Here is an 18,703-nt window from a genome sequence, read left to right as displayed (position 1 = left end):
AGACTGCTGGAGGTGGCGGAGGCCGGTGCGGTGAGGGTGTTGTCGACGGTGAGGGGAGGAGGAGAAGGCGGAGGTGAAGGGGTGGTGATGATGATGGCGTTGAGAGAGAACGAAAGAGAGAGGATATTTCTTCTGGCGGCTAAAGAACGAAAGAAGAGAACATGGAGGAGAGAGAGAGTTAGAGAAAGACGTGGCGGCGAATTCATGTGAAAATGAAAAAGAAAAAAAGAAAAGACTATTTATATATAGGATAAGTTAGGGTTAGGGTTTAAAACAAAATTAATTAAAATAAATATTTCGGGTACTTGAAAATTAAACTAATTACATAATAATTATCTATAAGTAAAAACGTACATGTTGAGCTAATATAACTGTTGATACGAAATAATCGAAATATACTCATATTGTATAATTAAACAAGAATAATAAATAATAAAAATATTTCTACTTAAATTTAAAATCAAATAATTATGGGATAATTATGTACACAGTAAAATATACTAGTTATACTAATACGACAGATAATATGTAACAATAGAAATAATAAAATAAATTATACCAAAAACACATAATTAATAATACCATGTATTATATGAAATAATTTGTAATAATATTAATAATACAATATATTATTTAAAATATTATGTAATAGTACTGATAACACAACAAATTAATTCTAGAAATTTTTTATCGCACAAAATAAATTTATAAATATCAAAATCATTTAAATAAATATATAATCAGATTTTTAAATCATAGAAAATTATAGAAAATCAAGAAAAATAAAAATACACTTTTAAAAATAATAATTAAATATTGTAAATTACTAGAAAATTATTTTAAATAGTATCAAAATTCATGGTCCTTACATTCTACACCCCTTAAAACAAATTCTGTTCTCGGAATTAAAATAGGAAAGAACCCAAGGATAAAGATATGGAATGAGAGCGTTTACTCGCAAATTGACGAGACAAGAATCAAGAAACAAGAAACAGGTGGAAGTTACGAAACAAGAAATAGTGGAAAGTTACGGAGTCAAAAGTGATAAGATAGGGACGAAACGAAATCTATCAAGAAAAGAGAATAAGGGCTCAAGATAGTCTCACAAATGAAATATGATATGTATCTAAACTGTCCATTATATTCTTACTATTGAGGATTCGGGACCGTGATCGGGACCGTGACCTGCATGGGCCATCACTAAAAACTGTCACGCCCCGCTTCCCAAAATACCCGGGAACCGGAACGTGAACAAGCCCGCGACGTATTTGATCAAGGAGAATAAATAAAAATAAATGTTTCTCCTCAACCTAATACGCTAAGCATCTGGAAATAAGTATAATGCGAAGTCACAGGTCCCCGATCATAATCAGCAAGAATATAATGAACAACACAGAATAAAATAATACATATCACATTGAATATTCATCGCAGACATAATATATATTCGGGTCAACATGCCCTTATACAAAACTGAAGCAATGAATACTGAAGAGATACAAAATATATCGATCAATAGAAAAAGAAAGAACTATAAAAGTAAACTAGAACTATCAAAGATTAGGCTTCGACTCCTTCTTCTACTCCGTCTACAAGACACTCCTGCTGAGAATACTCGGCTCTGGCGCATCTCCAAGCTGAACATGTTCTTCCTCTAAGTCTGACGTACATCAGAGAAAACAGGTGTACGTCAGTGTGTACGGCACACGGCAAGACCCGACCCCATAAGAAAATAGAATGAACAGAAATCCAATGCGAAAAACAATACGATAACAGAAACAACAAAAGAACGTACAACTAAAATCCACAAATCAACATGAAAACACTACTAAATCATGATCACATAAAGTATCCAAAATCGATCAGGTAACGAGTCATGCAGCTAGCGATCAGACTAATCATCCAAATCACAAGGGCATACACTAGATGAAATTAATACTTAAAAATCTACAACAAGAGACGTAGTACGTTGAGCGAAATAATTCAAACAAGGAAACCCTCATGTATATACCATATGTCTCAAATTATAGATAATTAAATAATAATCCTGATCTATGTATGAAAAGAAATACAACTAATCTACGTCTCACAAGAATCATACTTAGTCAAGAATCTAAGTCATGTAACTAGTCATCCTACAACAGGTCACTGGCTCATATTATCGGATAATTGATAGATCGTAATCACAAATATCCCAACTCCTTAGACCCACCCCAACGCTACACAGGAATATCATTGGTGCGAGCCTGGAAATAATCAACAATAACATATCACAACACCTCAGACCCACCCCAACACTACACAGGAATATCGTTGGTGCGAGCCTATAAATAATCAGCAATCACATATCACAACACCTCAGACCCACCCCAACGCTACACAGGAATATCGTTGGTGTGAGCCTGGAAATAATCAACAATCACATATCACAACTCCTCGGACCCACCCTGGTGACTACAAAACTTCACCGACGTGAGCCCGGAATGCATAAACATCTAAACTCATCAGACCCACCCCAGTGACTACACAAACTTCACCGGCGCGAGCCCAGAATACAACCACAATCACAAATATCTCAACTCCTCAGACCCACCCCGGTGACTACACAAACTTCACCGGCGCGAGCCCGATATATACATCAACAATCCCAACCGCTCACATGGACCAAGACTTCCCACCCTAATTCTCGTAATTTCAAGTTAACTACACACGAGATTCTAGATCCTAACTGTGTCATATAGGTCATTATAGTCATAAACTCCTAATAATTCTCAATCACAACATGGAACAATCAATGCAACTAATCATGTGCAATAATATCATAACATATCAGATAATCAAAATAAGAATTATAAATCATAAACAACATCTACATAATTCAGAAAAATAATCCTTTTCCCAAAATAATTTCTTTTAAAAATTATTTCTCATTATAATAATCCAAAATATTCTCTTTCCCAGAATAAATTCTTTAAAATTATTTCTCATCAATTATTATTCTAAAATAATTCTTTTTCTCAAAATAAATTCTTTTTAAATATTATAAATTCTCCAAAATAATTCCGTTATCAAAATAAATTCTTTCACTTCATTATCATTATTCCAAAAATACTATTTATCACACAACTATGATTTAAATCAATATTATTAAGCAACCAACCCACGCAAATAAATACATCACAATTAAACTACGTAAATGATTCATAATAATATAAATATTCAACTACGAAATAAGGAGAGCGGGATCTTGCCTGCGAGACCGTGGAGTCTTTAAAATTATTTCTCATCAATTATTATTCTAAAATAATTCTTTTTCTCAAAATAAATTCTTTTTAAATATTATAAATTCTCCAAAATAATTCCGTTATCAAAATAAATTCTTTCACTTCATTATCATTATTCCAAAAATACTATTTATCACACAACTATGATTTAAATCAATATTATTAAGCAACCAACCCACGCAAATAAATACATCACAATTAAACTACGTAAATGATTCATAATAATATAAATATTCAACTACGAAATAAGGAGAGCGGGATCTTGCCTGCGAGACCGTGGAGTCTAATGATAAGGCGGTGGCGCCGATGCGGACACTGTACGTCGGGACTAAAACGGTGAAGCAGATCTGAGTTGATAGGCGAAAATCGGACTGTCGGTGGGTGGCGCCGAGGCTGTTGGTGGTGGCTACGCATCGGTGATCAAGGGAGTCGAAGATGGAGGACTGGAGGCGGAGGAGGGCTGTGGTGTCGAGGTCTCAGGCAGCGGCTCGGGTGAGGAGTGGCTCTGGTCGTCGGTGACGGGAGAGAGGGGTTGAGGCGTGCTGCAGATCTGGGCACGGGTGGTGGTCAGAAGGAGGAGGTGATGGTGCTGATGGTGTTGGAGGCAGGGAGATGGCGGAGAGAGGAGGTCAGGCCGGTGTGTCTCATGGCGGCAAAGTCGGGTCTGGGGGCGGTGCGGCGAGGAGGGGTTGTCGGGCGGTGGCTCAAGCGGGGTGAGGGTGGAGGCGGTGTGGCGATCAAGTGGATCAAGGGGAGCCGAAGATGGAGGATGGAGGGCGGAGGAGGCTGCGGTGTCGAGGTCTCAGGCAACGCTCGGGTGAGGAGTGGCTCTGGTGCGTTCGGTGACGCGGAGAGGGGGTTGAGGGCGTGCCTGCAGATCCTGGGCGGCAGGTGGTGGTCAGGGAGGAGGAGGTGATGGTGCTGATGGTGTTAGAAGACAGGGGAGATGGACGGAGAGAGGAGGTTAGGCCGGTGTGCCTCATGGCGGCGAAGTCGGGTCTGGGGCGGTTGCGCGAGGAGGGGTTGTCGGGTGGTGGCTCAAGCGGGGTGCAGGGTGAGGCTGGTGTGGCGGAGTGTTGTCGACGGTGAGGGGAGGAGGAGAAGGCGGAGGTGAAGGGGTGGTGATGTTGATGGCATTGAGAGAGACCGAAAGAGAGGATATTTCTTCTGGCGGCCAAAGAAAAGAATAAAAGAAGAGAACATGGAGGAGAGAGAGAGTTAGAGAAAGACGTGGCGGTGAATTCATGTGAAAAAGAAAAAGAAAAAGAGAAAAGACTATTTATATATAGGATAAGTTAGGGTTAGGGTTTAAAACAAAAATAATTAAAATAAATATTTCGGGTACTTAAAAATTAAACTAATTACATAATAATTATTTATAAATAAAAACGTACATGTTGAGATAATACAATAGTTGATACAAAATAGTCGAAATATACTCATATTGTATAATTAAACAAGAATAATTAATAATAAAAATATTTCTACTTAAATTTAAAATCAAATAATTATGGGATAATTACGTATACAGTAAAACGTACTAGTTATACTAATACGACGGATAATATGTAACAATAAAAATAATAAAATAAATTATATCAAAAACACATAATTAATAATACCATGTATTATATGAAATAATTTATAATAATATTAATAATACAATATATTATTTAAAATATTACGTAATAATACCGATAACACAACAAATTAATTCTAGAAATTTTTTGTCGCACAAAATAAATTTATAAATATCAAAATCATTTAAATAAATATATAATCAGATTTTTAAATCATAGAAAATCGAGAAAAATAAAAATACACTTTTAAAAATAATAATTAAATATTGTAAAATACTAAAAAATTATTTTAAATAGTATCAAAATTTATGGTCCTTACAGTATGTATATGAATATATATTTGTTTCATATCTAAGTAGTTAAACCAAATCACAACAATAAATATGAAATATGTAATTTCATATATGAAAACCAATATAATGTGTGTGTATAATATTATATTGAGCTTAAGGTACTAACACACATAATATAAATTTCTAAACTAAATTACCAAAGCTTAATCTTGATCTTCAATAGCTTGGCTTGGTAATCTTGCAGATGAAGCTTGAACTTGGATCTTTAACTTGAATTGTACAAAGCTTCACCTACTATTCCGCCAACCTCCATTTGATATGATCGTTATGGCGCAATCCATCCAACCTCCAACTTGTTGTTTGCCTAGAATAAATACGAAAATACAAACACTAGACAAACAACATTAAAAATAAATTGTTTGTTAAACATCATCAAAACAAGAAGGCCAACAGTATTATCGGAAGCGATCGCGGAGTTAGCGCCTAACATTTCATCCTATGAGGAGTGTCCTCTATCTGGTCTAGGTCGCCTAGTTCCTGATCATAACCAAGCAATGAGCTGAGATGCCTCCGAGAAAGAGTCAGGGCTGTAACGCCTTATCGGTTTCCTTTATCGGCCATATTAATGGTAACTTCTGGAACCTCGTCATTATGGTCGGCAGATTTGTTCTTGTAGAAGCGTCTTGATTTAGATTTGGATAATTTGGTGGAGATTCTTTCGAATACTGAGACCCTCAGTGGAGCGGTCTTGGGATAGCTGCACTCTGATAATACTGTCATGATTAACCTCTCATAAGGACAGTGAGAGTTCGATTCTAGGATACTTCTTTTTCAAGATTTCTTCGAACCCCCAGCCTTATAATACAACTCATCGGTGTTATGGCCGGAGCAACCTTTCAGATGATGACTTGAGTCTCCAGGTATAACGTTGTCGTTCGACGGACACGTTTTCTTCTGAATGGGTAATGCCTTATTGGTGTTCGCAGGAGTCGTGCGTTTGGGACCATGCCCTCATGAGGGTGTATCCTTAACAGGCTCCTGGTCTTCTACATGCAACCACAAGCGTGCGGTTATTAGAATTTTCCCTTCATGGGATGGCTTTGACTCGAAGGGAGTGTGCGTATGACCCCTAGCTGGAATAGCCACTCGGGATTCATTCACTGAACCCAAGCATTCTCTGATTAGAAGTTTGCCTCGATCCCCGTGTAAAGGACCAAGGCGATCAGTGATCTTCATCTTGAATCGGAAAAGATCCATGCTGTCGAGAGACTTCACCAAAAGTACTGGATCAACTTAAACAGGAACGGGAGGTGACGGGGACTCAGAAATAGCCACAGGAGGTGAATCAAATATGAGGCGGGCTGAGCTGGCTTGGTTTTGGCGTGGGCCACCATTTGGTGGCTCGGTCTTGACCGAACCACTCTTTGGTGGCTCGGCTTGGCCGAGCCAGCAGGAGGTGGTTTGCACTTTCTGACAGTTTCGGGCACTGATCGAGTTGTTTTCGACGCTGTTTTGGACTTTGGCCTCTAGATTTAGCATAGTTTTGGTGGTTGTTTGCGTCGAAAATTGTTGTATTCATTGCTGTATTCATTACAACTTTAGTCGTTACAATGAAATCAAAAAAAAGATTGTCTTTTTATAAGACTTTTACACAATGAAAACAAAAGTTACAACTCTCGTCAAAACAAATGCAGAGATCGTTTATCGGTCTTCTGCTTGCGTGGGTCTTTTGCCTGTGATGGTGACGTCAATATCCGTGGACTACCTGGCACTCAGATCTGTTCCGGAAAAATCGGACAGAGCTTCGTTGATCCGCGTGAGATCTAGAAACCTGAAGCGTCTATCTCAGCTAAAACGAGATATCTGCTCTTCTTAGTGATTACCGGCGAAGGGTAATACTAAGGAAAGGGGGGACGGGTGATGAAGACTCTGATGAAGACCTCTCCTCTCCTCTGTTGAAGCGCTTGACCACTCTTCACTACAGCAGGGCTTCGCCAACTTCTCCAAAAATCCAGCCCTTCAAAAATGAGGCATAAGGGGGCTATTTATAGGCAATGGGAGCACCTAGGGTGCCTAGACACCCCTGGGGTGTCTAGGAAAAGCCTAGACACCCCTGGGGTGTCTCAAAACATCTGAGACACCCCTGGGGTGTCTCGGAAATTCCGAGACACCCCTGGGGCGAGATATGAAGGGCATTGTCCTTTTTGTGAACATCGCCGGGTTCCCGATTGGTCCGGGTCTTCGTTGTTCCGAAATCCTATCAGCTCACGTAGTTCGTCGATTCACTTCAATCGTTCATCGACGTCAATTGGACTCCTGTGGATCGGATAGTGACGTTCATCATCGCTCTTTAACACTGAACCGTTCGTGGAGACCTATAGGCGATTTTCGATGCCTACAGTGGTTTCTTGACCACCTCTTCCCTCCGTAGTTTCTGTACCTCCTGCACAAGAATTCGCGTGTGCACAAGTAGGATGTGTTCCTCAAGAGTTGAATGGGTCCTTTTGACGCGGATCCATTCATCAGTTGATGGTCTGGAGGAAGAGTCATTTGCTTGCTGTTGAGATGCTTGGCACCCCCTGAACTTTAGAGCTGTGTGATAATGGATCCCGTCAACTAGCTCTAAGGCCTTAACAAGCTGACATGCGAGGTGTTGGCGTTGCCTCTGACGAGCCCTCTTTGTCAGAATTAGCCCGCCTTCGTTAAAAAACTCCTAGATTGAATAAAAGTCATGTGATCTAAAATCTCGGCTTCATTAGATACCAGAGGAGTGCTGCGAGGGGAAGTCTCAGCAACAATTAGGCGAGAGTCATCCCGAGCCTTCTTTGATGTTAATATCTTCCTGTACTTGCGGGACAAGGAAGATCTTGATGAGAATGAGGAGAGGTATTCCTTGAACTTGGCCTGGTCGAACTCGTACTTAACCTCTTCTTCAACCGGGATCTTGATCTGTTGGCTGCCACTATGATCACCAGTGTGTTTGCGTCAGAAATTGATTTATTCTTTATCATTGAACCTATTACAAACTTATAATCATTTATCGATTATAAACTCAAAAAAAAAGAGAAAAGTTGATCTTTTTATAAGATCTTCTTACACAATAAAAAATAAATAAATACAATCTCCTTAAAACACACACAACAGACGTTTATCACCCACTGCTTCATGTAGGATCTTTACCTATACTAGAGACGCGTTTGTCCGTGAACCATCGCTGATCAGATCTAGTTGACAGAAAAGGGAATTAATGCTCTTGCTTCACAAAAGAAACAATCAAAAAAGTGATAATCTCGACCAAGCTAGATTACGACTCTTCTCGAGATCGAAACCAAGTTTGATCCGGGGTAAGGGGAAACAAGCCTCGGATCCTTCGAATAGCTTCCTCTTTATGCTGAAGCTCGCCAAGATCTACTAGCCTTCCTCTAAAATTCATGCTCCACTCTTCAATTTGACATCACTTCACCCTCTGATATCAGATCTTTTTAAATGAAGATGATAAGCATATTTTATTATAATTTTATACCCTCATTATCTATTTTACATGAATAAATATACTACTAATAATTGTTTTTATCTTTAATTGCAGGTTAATAAAGAATAAATCTCAAAACCCTCATCTCTCAACAAAAGGCCCATAATTAATGAAGAAATGAAGCCATGAAGCCCAATGAATTCTTTCAAGTATTTAATGAAGAGATAAATCAAAGCCCAAGCCCAAGAGTCCAAGAAAAGCCCAATGTCCAAAGCCCAAAAGCAAACAACAAGAAGAATCTGCGGACAGCAAAAGGAGAAGGGCAGGCATCGATGCCTGCATCGATGGCGGCATCGATGCCTGCATCGATACCGACATCGATGCCTGCATCGATGCCTGTATCGATGCCTGCATCGATACGCTGGGCAGTTTGTTACGAATCTAAGGCTAAAATTTATTGTTTTTGGATAAGATTTCAATCCAATGGCTCTCATTCACTGATGTTTACTATAAATAGGGGTAGAGAGTGAGGGGTTAGAGGGGTGAAAATTTTTGTAACTCCTTTTAGAGAGGATGGCTACTCTTAATTGAGAAGGCCTTCCAAAATTATAACTTTAGTTGCAATTAATAATAATAATTTTTCACCACTTTAAATAATTCTCCATCTTCATCAAGCTGTGATTCAGACTCCTCACAATCCAGATCAGGATAAACGTCTCAATATCTTGGAAAGGGGTTTAGAAACCATAATTAAGGCCTCTACTCAAACCACGAATATGTTGACTCAAACGTCTAGCACGCTGAATTCCTTCATGCAATCAACCAGACAAATACTCAACTCCAACACGCAAGCTATAGCTAGATTAGAATCCCAACTTAGTCAACTAGCTAGTGCCATGAGTGAAAGAAAGAAAGGAAAATTTTCAAGTCAACCCGTGGTTAACCCTAATAACACAGGATGCAGTTCATCCTATGAAGCTCAAGTGAATGCAATCTATTCACTTCGGTCAGGTAGACAGGTCGATAATCAAGTGAGAACTCCTCCAAGTCAAACTCTTGATCCTGTACAAATTCCTTCTCCTTCTCCTTCTGATGAATCTATTCAACAATCACTCCCCTCAGATGACCAAGAACCTGAACCCGAACCTGAGCCTGCTTTTGATAGATTTAGACCGGTTGCTCCCTTTCCAGATAGACTCAGGTCTAGGAAACACTCTCCTCAGGAGGAGAAAATCCTAGAGACATTCAAGCAGGTTAAGGTCAACATTCCTCTCTTAGATGTAATTGAACAAATTCCATCTTATGCTAAATTTTTAAAAGAATTATGCACTAAGAAGAGGAGAATAAATGTTCCAAAGAAAGTCTTTTTAGCCGCCAATATCAGTGAAATGCTATCAAATCCCATACCTTTGAAACGTAAAGATCCAGGTTCCCCCATCATTTCATGTATCATTGGTAATACTCACATTGATAAGGCGCTTTTAGACTTAGGGGCCAGTGTCAATTTGCTTCCATATTCAGTCTATCAGCAATTGGGTCTAGGTGTACTGAACCCAACCAAATGCACCTTACAGTTGGCTGATAGATCTGTCAAGGTCCCTATGGGTGAGTTAGAGGATGTTCTGATTAAGGTTGGAGATTTTATTTTTCCAGTAGATTTTGTAGTCTTGGAAACACAGCCTGTTTCCAATCCCAAAGGACAGACACCTGTCATCTTAGGACGACCGTTCTTAGCCACTTCTAATGCTCTCATCAACTGTAGAACTGGTCAAATAAAACTGTCCTTTGGGAATTTGACTGCTGATCTCAACATTTTTAATCCAGGGGACCAACCAAATAATCAGCCTCTAGAAATAAACTACATTCAGGAAAGATCAGAAGAAGAAGAAGAAGAAGAAGAAGAAGAAGAAGAAGAAGAAGAAGAAGAAGAAGAGTGTGATTTGAGTTTTGAGGAAATCTTTGATGAAGAGTTAGAATTTTTAGAAGAAGCAGATCGGGTCCTTGAAAATAATAAAACTATGTTAAACATGTGCTGCTTTGAATTAAAATTTGAAGAACTCTTTCTTGATGAACTTAGATTCTTGGAGAATAATCAACAACCAAATTTTCAGAACTTCACAGAAGAATTGGTTGTTAGAAAAAAAAACTTTACAGTACAAGAGTCTAAGTTCATTAAGAAATATAAAGTGCATGACACCAATAATACCTACCTTACCTTGTTGCAAGAATTACTGAACACCCCGAAATGCTTGAAAATTCACATTATTGATTATATCATTCTGAATTTGTTTAGAATCCGGGGAAGAATTTTTAACAGTAAGGTAGGATTCAATGTAGAACAGGAACTCTTCATGTTGAATATTTCATTCTACATTGTTTATTTTGTTTATTTCAGAATAATAAAAAGAATTTATTCTTCTCTCATTTGATAGTTTCTTGTTCAGTTGTTAAAAAAAAGAAAAAAAGAAAAAAAAGAAAAAAAAGAAAAGAATAAAAGTTTGATTTCCTCCTCCTCAGACCAAAGGTAATTGCAAATTTTTATCAGTGAACCAAATGTAAGTGCTTCACTTCTTATCTGCTTAACTTTATGCATCATAGAGTTTGCATTGAGGACAATGTAAAATTTAGGTGTGGGGGTGGGAATTAGTTATTTTTTTCCTCTTTATTTTACAATTTTAGTGCATTTTTGTCATTTTTTTCCTTTTCCTTAAAAAAAATTATAAAAATATCGTCACTTGCCAAATTGATAGAGTTATGTAATAATTAATTTATTTGATAAATTTGAAATTTTCTAATCCCTAGTTGGTTATTTACTTAAGTTCACTTTTTATGATAACTCTAAATAAATTTCTTAAGAAATGATTTTCAAAGTAGTATACTTTACTTAAGCCTTAACTTGGACTTTTATTTAAAATAATGAAATTTTTACATGCTTAACTTAGAGTTGAAAATAATTCTTTCAAAGTGTCTTGATTTACATATTTTCAAAATATATATACATGTACAAAAAAAAATGCAAAAGAAGAGTGCGAAAAATGGGCACTAAAAAGAAAAAAAAACTCTTTAATTCAAGGTGATTCTATCTTATTAAGCCTAAGCTGACCGAGTAATTAAGCCCAAGGAGCATTTCCATACTTAATGACCTAAGCCCATTTGGGTTGGGATCCATTAGCCCAAAACTCGTTAAATGGTCACTTAGAAAGCCCATTAAAGTAGAAAAAAATCACCAAGGAAGAAAGAGTTTAAAAAATTTTTTAAAAAAACTAATAAATGTTTATAGTTGTATATATGGTCTTGGAAAATATTTTAAATCAAGCAACTTGAAAATTATTTAAAACAAAGAGTTGGCATGTTCTTTTCAAAACTTTTAAATTAAATTTCTAAGTTTGGCTTGGTTTTGTATTACTACAATGAGAAGATTTTCTTGAAAATATACCTTAGAGTTATATATAAAAATGTTTTCTTGAGTGATAACTGGCTCCAATTAGATTATCTAAAAGTTATCAAGTGAATTTAGTTATTTACTGACTTCTTTAATTTGGCAAGTTGACCGAATTTTGTGGGTATATTCACTGCAAACCCTCACGAGACTACAACTCGTCCACTAGGGTAACCTAGGGGTTTAAAGGCTTGTTGTATGCGCTAAATACAACCGCGATTCCTGCGAAAGTGAGTTAGGATTTTCTTTTTATTTTCTTTGCTAGAGGACTAGCAAAAGTTTAGGTGTGGGGGTATTTGATAATCACATTTTATTACAATTTTATACCCTCATTATCTATTTTATATGAATAAATATACCACTAATAATTATTTTTATCTTTTAATTGCAGGTTAATGAAGAATAAATCTCAACTTCCCATCTCTCAACAAAAACCCATTGATTAAATGAAGAAATGAAGCAAAGAAGCACATTGGAAAATCAATTTCCAAATTATCCAAAAGCCCAGAATGAAGTCGTGTAGCATGTAGAAGCCGGAGAAAATCAAAAATCCAATATGAAAAGAAATCATATTCAAAATGGTTGGCCACAAAGAAACGACGATATCTCCTAATCCGGAAGGCGGAATTTAACATATAATATATGAAAATCGCCTATCTCGACGAGACGAAGCTATCCGTGAAATCAGAATTTGAAAATAATGGGCATCGATGTCGGCATCGATGTGGGCATCGATGCTGGCATCGATACCTACATCGATGCCTGCATCGATACCAGATCACTGTAGCGCGCGTCAATGGCTGATTTTGCTTGTCTTGGGGCTCAAGTTTGATCCAATGGCTCTCATTCACTGATGTTTACTATAAATAGGGGTAGAGAGTGAGGGGTTAGAGCTTATTTCATTGGAAGGAGTCCGAGTTTTAAGGAAGAAGAAGATGGCTGAAGGAGACAATTCAACGAGGATTGATGCATTAGAGAAGCAGATCGAGACGATAGGTTCGACTCTCACACAACTCATCAGTCTTATCCATGGAGGTGGCAAACAAGGTGAATCTTCTTCAAAGAAATTATTGAGTCCGATGTGGAAAGGGTAGATTCAGATTCCGACGAGGAGGAGGAGACCATTAAGACTGTATTGCATCAAGGTAGTAAGAATTCTTATCAGAACCTGAAGATTGACTTTAAGGTGGAGATTCCTGTTTATGATGGGAGTGTTGACGTCGAGAGGCTTGATGACTGGATCGAGCGGATGGAGACGTATTTTACTCTTTATGGCTATTCGTCGAAAGAGAAGATTGTGTTCGCGACTTTGAAGCTTTCAGGGCACGCGTTGATGTGGTGGAAATCCTACTGCAAGCAGGAGAAGAAGACGGTGTCGTGGAACAAGTTCAAGGAGGGCTACTTAGGAAGCAGTTCTAGCCGCGGTGGGATTCCTTGAAAGAACGTTGGTAACAAGTGGTACGGCTTGCGGCCGAAAAGGGTCAATAAACCTGTTCGAAGAATATACTACGGAGTTGCACAGCAGCAGGCGAATGGTCTCAACAATTGCGACAGAGGAATATTCCGTGTTTATTGAAAGTATATGGCGGGATTGGAGGGCGATCAGCATCCGAAAGGAGATGAGGCTATTCACGGTGGAATCAATTGCAGAGGCGAGCGTGAAGACAATTGCCATTGAGGGTAGGCAAAAGAAGGGCAACGAGGCTAAGGGAGACTCCAAACAGACGGGAGGTGAGTCTAGTGGTTCTCAATCTAAGGAGGAGAAGAAAAAGGGTGATCCAGGGGAAGCAGGGCTGATTTGTAATCACTGCGAGAAGACAGGGCACGAAGCTGATCGGTGCTGGGAGAAGTATCCTCATCTGAAACCAAGAGGGTTGAAGAGGAAGGAGGAGAAAAAGGCATACATGATAGCTCAAGGTCCGAAAGAAGTCCCGCAGAAGCTAGGTCTGAAGACGGTCAAGCATCCGAAGCCCTATCTATTGGGGTGGATTCAGAAGGAGGAGAAACTGAGTGTAGTTGATCAATGCACTGTCAGATTTGCGCTCCACGAGTCGTATATTGACGAGGTCACATGCGATGTCGTTCCATTGGATGTTTGTCAGATTATACTGGGCAATCCGTACTTATGGGATAGATATGCGATCTACGAGAGGCGGGCTCAGAAGTACACCTTCACTAAGGATGGTGTAAAGTTCATATTTCGTTCGGCATCTCTTCCGAAGGAGATAAGCTTGGGAACAGTGACGCGAGCGAAGAGACTAGTGAATGCAAGCAAGAAGTTTGTCTCGTTGTGCATTAGACTTCCAGAAAAGCCATCGACAAAGGATTGCAACTTCGAGCGAACGGTGACTATGACGAGACGTGGGACGAATGAGTTGTTTTCGATCGGACGTCGAGACCGGATTCCTAGCAAGGTCAGGTGGTGCAGAAAAGATGGAGGAGCTCAAGAGTTTCCTCAGCTGAAGTTCTAACTTGAACGGGACTTCAAGTTCTTAAAGAGGGGACACATAATACGGGTGTATCTTCTCTTCGGAACTTAGCGATCCTCATGGGAGCTTGAGGATAGATGATTCTCATACTAGCATGAGAATAGGGGGTGTCAAATAGTATAAGGGAACACAGGAGGAAGCGTGGAACAAGACGACGAGCAGAAGAATCGAAGTACCCAGTTTTCAGCCTGTGAGTCGACTCATGACTGTTATGAGTCGACTCATCAGGTTGAGTCGACTCATGACTGTCATAAGTCGATGAGATTTCTCCAGTTTCTGTCGAGTCGACTCATCTCAGTCATGAGTCGACTCATCGATGGTTTCCTGGTTCGTTTGGGATTCTGTTCACGCGTTTTCCTGTTGGTTTTGGGTCTGGTTATTTACCAAACTGCCATCCACGTTTGTACACCTATATAAGGGATTGTTTTAGGGTTTCTAAAGATCTTCTTTTAGGTCAGAGAGTTTAATCAAGAGAGATTAGATTCTAGATTGAGATTTGGAGAGCTTGTTCTTCAATTCTAGAGTGAGATTGTGAGGGAAAGATTGTAATCTTTTGTTCTTCATAATCTAGAGAAGGTATTTTCCTTCGCCAAACTGAATTGTTCTTGTGTTTTGGTCGTCCTCTTCTCAACCCACCTTTTGGTAATTCCGCGACCAAAGGGTGCTCGCACGGCAACTCGTATCATATATTCACTGCAAACCCTCACGAGACTACAACTCGTCTACTAGGGTAACCTAGGGGTTTAAAAGCTTGTTGTATGCGCTAAATACAACCGCGATTCCTGCGAAAATGAGTTAGGATTTTATTTTTATTTTTCTTTGCTAGAGGACTAGCAAAAGTTTAGGTGTGGGGGTATTTGATAATCATATTTTATTATAATTTTATACCCTCATTATCTATTTTACATGAATAAATATACTACTAATAATTATTTTTTATCTTTAATTGCAGGTTAATGAAGAATAAATCTCAAAACCCTCATCTCTCAACAAAAAGCCCATAATTAATTGAAGAAATGAAGCCATGAAGCCCAATGAATTCTTTCAAGTATTTAATGAAGAGATAAATCAAAGCCCAAGCCCAAGAGTCCAAGAAAAGCCCAATGTCCAAAGCCCAAAAGCAAACAACAAGAAGAAGCTGCGGACAGCAAAAGGAGAAGGGCAGGCATCGATGCCTGCATCGATGGCGGCATCGATGTGCCTGCATCGATACCGACATCGATGCCAGCATCGATGCCTGTATCGATGCCTGCATCGATACGCTGGGCAGTTTGTTACGAATCTAAGGCTGGAATTTGTTATTTTTGGATAAGATTTCAATCCAATGGCTCTCATTCACTGATGTTTACTATAAATAGGGGTAAAGAGTGAAGGGTTAGAGGGGTGAAAATTTTTGTAACTCCTTTTGGAGAGGAGGGCTACTCTTAATTGAGAAGGCCTTCCAAATTGTAACTTTAGTTGCAATTAATAATAATAATTTTTTCACCACTTTAAATGAAGACCATAGGCTTGTATTTATAGGCTTCGGTTATAGTATTTTCGGATAAAAACTAATGATTTGACGTTATCCATAGTTAACAACCACTTAACCACATTCAATGATAGTATCAAAACAGTTAGGAGGCTTTGAAATGATCAAATCCTACAAAAACCCGTCAAAAATGCATTTTCGGCTCAAAAATGTGCGAGCCACCAAATGGTGGCTCACGCCCATGCGAGCCACCATTTGGTGGCTCGTCCTTGGGCTGAGCCACTGGCTTTGGCCAAGTCATTTTGACGCAACTCGGTCACCAGGGCCTTTTTCGGTTTGTTCCTATTCCATTATTATGCATATTTCATCACTTCATTGACTTGTACGCTTTATCGATTCACTTGATGCGTTTTATTAATTTAGAGATGGTTGACAAGTGAACGGGCCATATGGAGCTGGCTTATTGTAATGTCATCAGTGATTCATCGCTTTGTAGTTTCGACGGCTCATCGCCACATCATCTGACGGTTCGTCGCTCGATGGCTCATCGTCTTGAGCTATGTTCGGGACCTATAGGCAATTTTTTATGCCTACACCAAGTATCCAAAAAATCTTTCCACCTCATCAATCCAATAAAGAAAATCTTCTACATCGACTTTCCCATTGAAAGATAGTAAATCAACCCTTTTGTTTTCAATATCATAGATATCCCATCTTGAGTAGTTCTACAACCATGACTTCGGCGCATGACTTCATACTCATCGATATCGCTGTTGAATTCTTCATGCGTAGTCCTATCACGTCTTTAGCAACCATCGACATGATCTCAAACTCGTCTCAGGTTTAGACACTCTATAGACAATACAAGTTAGTCTGTATGAGTCTTAATCTGATTTTGGGTATTATGGGCCTTGTTGCCTATAATGGGATTGGAAACAAATCTCCAATACCAATTAACGTAGCGTAAAAGTAATAGACATTGGAATCGATTAAGGATTGTTCTTTGAATTCACAAAGAACTATCTCTGAATCCAGGAAGAACTTTAAATTCACAAGGAAAATATTAAAAAAGAAATTTTATTGATAAAAGTGATCTAATAATTTTCGGTTTATATGTATGCTCTTAGATAGAAAAATAAACTAGTCTCCTAATAAGACTAGAACTACAAAGAAATATAAAGTATCAAATCCTATCATAAGAAGAGTCCCAGTAATAGAGGAAATAAATCATGAATTAAAATTAAATTTATTTCTTGATCTAATTTTACTCCAACATTGAATTTATTTTCTAATCTAAATTGACTCCAACTTTATTACTAAAAAATAAAAAAATTGATTGTTTATAGATTTTTACCCAAAATCGGTGATACTGATGTGAATTCAAAAATCTATCAATCTAGATAGCTTTATCTCATTAAGATAGACGATTTTCATATATAATTTATTAGAATCCATCTTTTTTAATTAAGTGATATGGTTGCTTCTTTGCGGGCAAGTCAATAATTCATCAATATCTGTATTTGACTCGTGAAGATCCAACTTCTCTATGAATTTGCTCGTTATGCGTCCTACAAGATCAAAACTCGTGAAGATCCAACTTCTTTTGTTCTCTTTATCAAGATCAAAACTTTGGTCGACCAGTGCATTTTCTGTATTTGTTTCAGTTTGTAGATGATGATGATGGAAAAATGAGCTTTGCTACAGGGACCCAAAATATGGGACCAATATGGGGGACAAGTGAGGTGTCCCCCTCCTATTGGATAATGAGTTGGCCATCATTAATGATGGCCAACTCATTATCCAATAGGAGGGGGACACCTCACTTGTCCCCCCCTATTGATCCTATATTTTGAGTCCTTGAGGAATTTTTCTAGAAAAATATATCTGGACATCAGTGACTTCTTCGAGATCAGAAAGGATCGGGCATAGCCCTTTTCAGCGTGTCAAAAAGGTCAAGTTTCAAATTCTATCTGTTGTGATGAATCAAACGACATGCAGGAATTCTTTTAACTCATGGTATGATCTATGATCCTCAGTGCTTCAAATAGAAGCGGTTTTGTAGTGCATTTCTGGAGTTTGATTAATACCCTATGGCTCACTACTTGCTCGTAGGATAACAGCATTTGACTGGTATTCGCTACTTTTATCTAAAACTTTTATCATATTTTTCCTTTAGAGTCATAATTGATTATTATAGTTGAGTAACACCCCCCTATTTTCTAGGAGAATGACTGTAGAATCTGCCAAGAAGAACCACTAAGATGAGCTGCTTTGGTATGGATAGCCTAAATCCAAATAGGATATGGCATGTGATGAACTTTGCAATATAGAAAATTTTCTTGGTCAGATGTGAATTAATTTTTTGGTCTTTTTTAGATTAAAGTGAAATGCTAAGGCCATGTTTGGTTTGAAGGAAAGTAAAGAAAAGAAAAAGAAAGTGCAATAGAAAGTATCTTTTCCTTGTTTGATTTGAAAGAAAATAAAAAAGAAAGTGAATGTTAAAATCACCATAGAAGGTCTCGTATATTCTCAGTTCTCTTCCCCTTTCGCGACTCAAACAGAGCGAAAATGAGAGAGGGAGAGAAAATCTTGCCCAACGCCTCCTTGAAAATTCCCGACTCCTTCCCGACCTCGTCGACTCCATCCTTGGTAAGATAGTCGTAGCCCCCGCCGCC

This window comes from Asparagus officinalis, chromosome 10, assembly GCF_001876935.1.
Source record: "Asparagus officinalis chromosome 10, Aspof.V1, whole genome shotgun sequence".
Lineage (NCBI taxonomy): Eukaryota > Viridiplantae > Streptophyta > Magnoliopsida > Asparagales > Asparagaceae > Asparagus > Asparagus officinalis.
This window is presented reverse-complemented; position numbering follows the sequence as displayed.